The 6,000-nt window shown below is 54.0% G+C and overlaps 1 protein-coding gene across 1 annotated transcript in view; it reads left to right on the top strand.

Moving 5' to 3' along the window:
- The first annotated feature begins 1,184 nt into the window (after nt 1-1,184).
- The window catches only part of BASP1 (brain abundant membrane attached signal protein 1), a 50,555-nt gene continuing 45,739 nt past the window's right edge, over nt 1,185-6,000 (top strand). The window contains exon 1 of the mRNA XM_065629689.1: nt 1,185-1,347. The gene's annotated coding sequence lies outside the window, so the exon portion shown is untranslated. The remainder of the gene's footprint in view (nt 1,348-6,000) is intronic.

Here is a 6,000-nt window from a genome sequence, read left to right as displayed (position 1 = left end):
CCGCTGAAAGATGGTGCTGCTGGCTTTGAAGCCGTGGCGTAGCCGGACCGCTCCCCCCCGGGCTCCCAAGGAAGTGCCGCCACCGCGGTTCGCTCCCAGCAGGTTCATTTCACCGGCCCTCCCTGGCAGCGGGGGCGGTCACCCGTCCGGGAGCCAGCACCCGGCCCGGCACAGCAGCCCCTGCCCGCCTGCCGCTCGGGGAGCAGAGGGCGCCCCAGCCCCGCGCATCAGCCGCGGCCGGGCTTCCGCAGCGCGGTGCGACGGGCATGGCGCGCCCGGCCACACCGCAGCCGGGCTGTGCCTGGCTGCAGGATTTTAAAAAGAGGGAGGTGGGAAAGCGCCCTGAGTTGTGGCGGCTGGTGCAAAGGTGCTCTGGCGGCCCAGGGGACAGTTTTCAACAGGAGGAGAACTGGAGCGATACCAGACCTGAAGCCCCAGCGACGTTCAGGCCAGCTCTTCAGCTGCAGGAGCGCCCGGGAGAGATCCATTCTCCTGAGAAATGGGTTGCTTTCCTCTATTGTTTTTGCCTTTCGTGTTTACCGGACAGATCCTCTCCTTAAGCGTGCCAAAAGCGTAACAGCCTGGGTTTTTTCAATTTCTTCCGCCCCTCTCCTGAGGGGTAGCAGGCTCCCACGCTCCCCGAAAGGGCTGCACCTGTAGGCAGGCGGCCCGGCTTGCCCGCTCCCTCCGCCGCGCAGCTTCCCAGCTCCGCCGGGGCCGGACCTGCCGGCGCCCCACGGGGCACAGCCGCCCCCGCCGCAGCGCGGCTGCGGAGGGCGGTGGAGCGCCCCGCACCTTGGCGTGCGGCCCCGCGCCCGCTCTCCTTGGGGCAGGAAGGCTGGCTTCTCCCTTCCCGCTCCCCGTTCCCTGCTCAGCGGGATCCTCCCTGAGATTTTTTTATAGGGCGGGGTGGGGGGAGAGAACACAAGGTTGCAAGGTGCGTTTGCGGACCTCCGAGTAAGTCCTCCCGCAACGCGCGAGGCTAATATTTAAAACCTTGGGTCCGTGCGCCCCCTAAGCGTGAACGCCGCGCAGCGCATCTCCTGCCTGCGAGCCTGAAAAATAAATAAATAAGTGCGTGTGGCTTTTGAACTGCCCACAGACTGTCACAGAGAAGGGGGGAGGGAGGGAAAGAGGGAGGGGGAGAGAGTGAGAAATGCAGAGGCAGCAGCCGCGGTAGCGGCGGCATTGCTCCAGCAGGCACTAGTCACTCCAGTCCCGGCGAGCGAGCAGGGGAGAGCCACAGCCCTCGGACCAAGCTGAGCGGGCTCTGGGCTACCTGGGACTCTCTTTGTGACACCCCAGCACACAAATACACAGAGGGGGAGAGCGGAAAAACATAAAAAGGTAAGAAGCGGTATATCTCACTTATGTCATTTACATAGCAGACCCCGAGAACTTTGCAATTTTTATGATTATTTCCTCACCCGTGGTGTCTGGGATGTGGGTAAGGAGATGTGCGTTTGAATCGGGGAGAGGGGAGCAGACTGGGAGCCGCCTCTCCGGGCACATTTTAGGAGCATCGCTGCGGGGAGCTCTGTTCCTCGAGGGAAACTGCCTAGGCGCGGATTCGAGGCACAAAATGGACTGAAGCCTATTCCGTGAAATTTAAATGTCTTTTTTTTGGGGGGTGGGGGGGGAGAAGGGAGGCAGCGATGGGTGTGGTGGGAAAAAATGTGGTTTATGTCCGATTTCTGTGCCTTGAATCTGTTTCCAGAGGGAAGCTGCTGAAAAAAATTGTAATTAAAAAAAAAATCATCCCCAAACCTCTCCACGAAACGAGGCGCTCGGAGAAGAACCCGCAGCACGCTCGGAAGATGGCTGGGCGGGGGGCGGTGGTGGTGCAGGGAGGCGCCGGGGGGGGCCAGGGGGTTCGGCGGGGCCGGTGCCGGGGGAGCGGGGCCGCGCTGCGGGGGGCGGCGGGCGGGGCCGGGCGCGCGGAGGAGCGCAAGCCCGCGGTGGCGGCGAGGCGCGGGGCGGCGCGTGCCTATTGTGGCTGGTAACAATGCGATTGTTCTCTCGGCGAGGCAGCGAAGGAGCGGGCGCTGCCTTCGCCGTCACGCGTGCCCGTGGACGCGACGGCGATTTTAATCTCTGTTCTTGGCGGGGCGCTATGCCAAGGTTTTGGGGAGCTCCGCCTGCTCCGAGTCCTGCCTGGGCAGGGGCTACGAACCGGCCGTCGAAGCAGGCAGGGACCGCCGCTGACCCCCGCCCCCCCCGCCCCGTGCTGCTCCGCTCACAGCGCCCCGGCGCCCCGATGGGCTTCTGTCATGAATATTCATCGAATGCTGCCCCCCCTTTTCCCACAGACTCCCCCCTTTTTTTCCCCTTGTGGTGTTTTTTTTTTTTTTCCACCAAAGCAAGCTACAACTTCCCTACAACCTGTTTTCTTTCTCCTCCCCACCCGCCTCGCTGTGTCGCCTGTCCCCACGCACACGCGTGTCTTTCAAACGCGGCTCCCGCGAGGAACTTTCCCCGCGCCTCGTCTGGGCGTGGTGGCTCACGCTAGGGAAGGGAGGGCAAACACGCACGCGGCACCCATCCACCGCCTCGCCACGCCGGGTGGGCGCCCCGCGGGGCTGCTGCCCGGCGCGGGGCGCGGTGCCGCGGGGGGTGACCGAAGCCCCGCCGCCCCGGCCCGCGCCTTTGTCTCTGCCCGGCGCATGCGCGGAGGCGGGGGCGGGGAAGGGGCCGGCGGCGGAACAAAGGCGCTGCGCTGCGACCCCCGGGCTGTCCCGCCCCGCCCCCCCGCCCCAACCCTCCTCGGCCAAGCCGGGGCTTCACCCCGGGAGATAAATCGCAGTATCCCAGCGCTGCTTCTGGTTTAGCTTTGGCATCTGGTACCATGCGCGACGGCGGAGCGGACCCGTTCCCCCCCCACTTCCCGTGCAGCCCCTTATCTCGCCGAGACAAAATCAGGCATTTTTGGAGGGGAAAAGGAGGGCGGTGTTGCCCCCCCTCCCGCAGCAGATTTCGTTCGGCGGAAGGCGAGTGGCTGCGGGGTGCCCGCCGAGCTCCCCCTCCCCGGGCTCCAACACAACCTCCCCCCCAAAAAAAACGGCCTTCGGGGGGGCGGCGCAGAAAAGAGGGAGCGGGGGGGATCCTCTACAGCCGGGCGGGTGCGGCAGGTCCGTTGAGGGGTCGTTTTGGTCAAAGAGGGCGAAGTGGGTGCGATGTACGTGCCGCAGTTGGATGCCCTGTGAAGCAGCCACGCCGCGGGGACGTGCCTGCTGCCCGGCTCCGTCTAGGGGAGACACGCGTGTTCTGCGTGTCCGAGCGAGCTCCTGAAGCGTCTTTCTCCGCCAAGGGGAAGCAGTCTTTCAAGAGGAAGATTTTGTGTGTGCGTGTGTGTGTTAGTGCGACATCTTGAAGCCTCTTTTGTTCAAATTGTTGCATCTCGATGCTGGCACCGGTGCTCGTTCCTTCTCCCCCCGTTTTCCTTCCCAGCAGATGCTCTTGTCCAAAACTAGGATACATGTTTCTCTTTAGGGTGAACATGCTGAAGCCTGTTGGAAATCGGTAATTTTGTAAGCTAGTATCTGTTAGGTTCTGAAGAGAGGCAACTGATGTATTTGTCAAGCCAGGGTTAAAGATGGTAAAAGAATACTGCAGAGGGTGGCAATGGGCTTTATTTTTTCCTCTCTAGGGTGATGAACATTTGCTGGAAAACATACACCCCAAGGCCCCCTACATGGTGATTACTTGGTATTTCAAGTGTTTTCAATTAAGGTCCCCTTTGAAGAAGCACTGCCATCAGAGCCCTGCAATCTGTCTTACTGTCCCCTCTCTGCTTGCCAGCTGCTTGCCAGGCTCCACCTAGACTGGTGGCCAGGCTTCAAACACCAGAAGGTTTCTCCCAGTGTAGCTGTTCCCTGCTAGCACAGGAGCAGCCAGAGCATGGGCTGGGAGTGCCCGACCAGGGGAAGATGCGGCATCTGCTGCTACTGCTGTCTCCAGTGGTGATACCTCGACCTGCGCAATCCTTTTGTATTCAAGGCTGTTTCTGAGAATTTGGAGCAGACCCTCCAAGCTTTAGGGAGGAGGGAAGAAGTAAAGGCATGATGAAAGGTTTTTGCATTTGCTGTCTCTATTCATTGTCTCACACAACTTCATAAGAGTGAGAAGCTTTGCTTTGTGATCTTTCCACCTACAGGATTGTATGCAGTGAATATTTTCTTTTTGTCTGGGTGTTTTATTTTAACTGGAGAATGCCAGCTCTGGTCTGTGGATGGAATAAACCCCAAGCATTGGGAAATTTGTGGTAGCTCTATCTGTTCTTGTATGCTTCATGTATGAAATGGCTGATTGTGTAATTCAGGGAATTCGTACATATCTGCCAAAAAGCAATCATGCAACAGGTTTTATTCTGTTGATATGAACCTATAAGCGTATCATATCTAGTTAAAATAAAATCAGCATTAAAAGGTAAAATGGAAAATTACTGTTGCAGTTATTGCATGAAGCCATGATTAGTTGTGGGTGGTTTTTTTAATTTTTTAAAATTTTTTTTTCCTTGCCTCTCTTTGCATGTTTCTTTGCATTTGAAATGCAACACTCACTGAAGCAACCTGGTAATAAAACATTCGTTTATCTCAGAAAGTGTCATACCTTTGGGGCACATCCTTTTCCTGAGATTATAGTGTGTGCACACTCCATAATTTCAGAAATGTCTCTAGAACTATCTGTAGTCCTTCAGTATTTATGTGTTTTGGTCTTTCAACATTAAGTCTCTGAAATAAATGGTATTTTCCAAGTGAAGCTTCTTGTGTTTGTGCCGTGTTCCACTGCTAGATTTGGCCCAAGCGGTGAACCATGAAGTCCTTCAGCAGAGCATCCTGCACACAGGGCAGCTTCTGTCTGAACAGTGCTAAATTCTTCCCTTGTGCATGCACTCATCTGTGCCTCAATGGGATACACTGATGGACAGAAGCTGGTTCCGGGACAGAAACAAGCCTTCCCATGAAATCTTAGGACCTGAGTTCTGTGCGGCTGCATTTTCAGGCTACCATTGAGCTACCATTGAGCTACTAATTATTTGGTAACTTGCCACTGAAAGCTGATTTAGCACTAATTTTGAAAACAAGACTTTCAGAATTTTTTTTTTTTTTCAATTTGCAAGAAGAGGATGCTACATTTGCATGTCCACATTTATGTGCAAATCCCAGGTCTTGATTTAGGTCTGTAGGTGTAAATGTAGTGTCCTTGTGTGCATTTTACTATAGGTTAAAATCTGAGTTCTTCAAGTAAGAAAACTGATGCTATTCAAATATAATGAAGAGTTATGAACCAATATTCAAGGCCCTACCTTCATTCCTACATGGGTAGTAAAGGCAGGACGTTTTGAGGTATTGTGCAGATGCATTGAGACATAGTCAATAACTAAAGAAAGAGCACTTAGGAAGGGCTTGGGTTGCTTCTTCTGTGTCAATCAGGAATGACAAGAATGAGGTAACGACTAGAGAAATCAAAGAAATTCCTGAAAGCATTAGAGACTTTAAAATAAAAACCATATGCAGCATAATAGAGGTTTCATGCATTAGTAGGAAATGCTTTCAAGATTGAAAAAAAATGCAGGGGAAAGAAGGATGGAAACACCTTGTGCAGAATGGACTTTGAAGTCTTCTCTACAGCATCCTATATCTCCCAGCTGTCTTTCTTAAAATCTTCTTACTCCAAGATGGAGATATGTGATTAGTATAAAAACGTACCTATTGGTTATTTGATATGAAAATTCGTAAGTTTAAAATATAAACCAATTGATAGCAACATGATTCCTCGAACATGAAAGATTTCTGACTTGCCAGAATCTGAAAATGAAATCCTCTGACTTTCTTCAGCACATCAATAAATGTAAAGAGATACTGATTTGTAACACATGTGGAATGCTCAGGCTCTGCCTGGGAGCAAGATGTGTAGTAATTCCCTCTTAAGTGTGGTTAATGGAATTTAACTCCGAGGAAATAGTTTTATTAATAAAAACCTTCTGTCTTAGGGTATAAA

The sequence above is a fragment of the Caloenas nicobarica genome, chromosome 2 (assembly GCF_036013445.1).
Source record: "Caloenas nicobarica isolate bCalNic1 chromosome 2, bCalNic1.hap1, whole genome shotgun sequence".
In the NCBI taxonomy this organism is placed as follows: Eukaryota; Metazoa; Chordata; class Aves; order Columbiformes; family Columbidae; genus Caloenas; species Caloenas nicobarica.
Note: the sequence above shows the minus strand (reverse complement) of the source record. Positions and strands in the feature narration are given on the sequence as shown.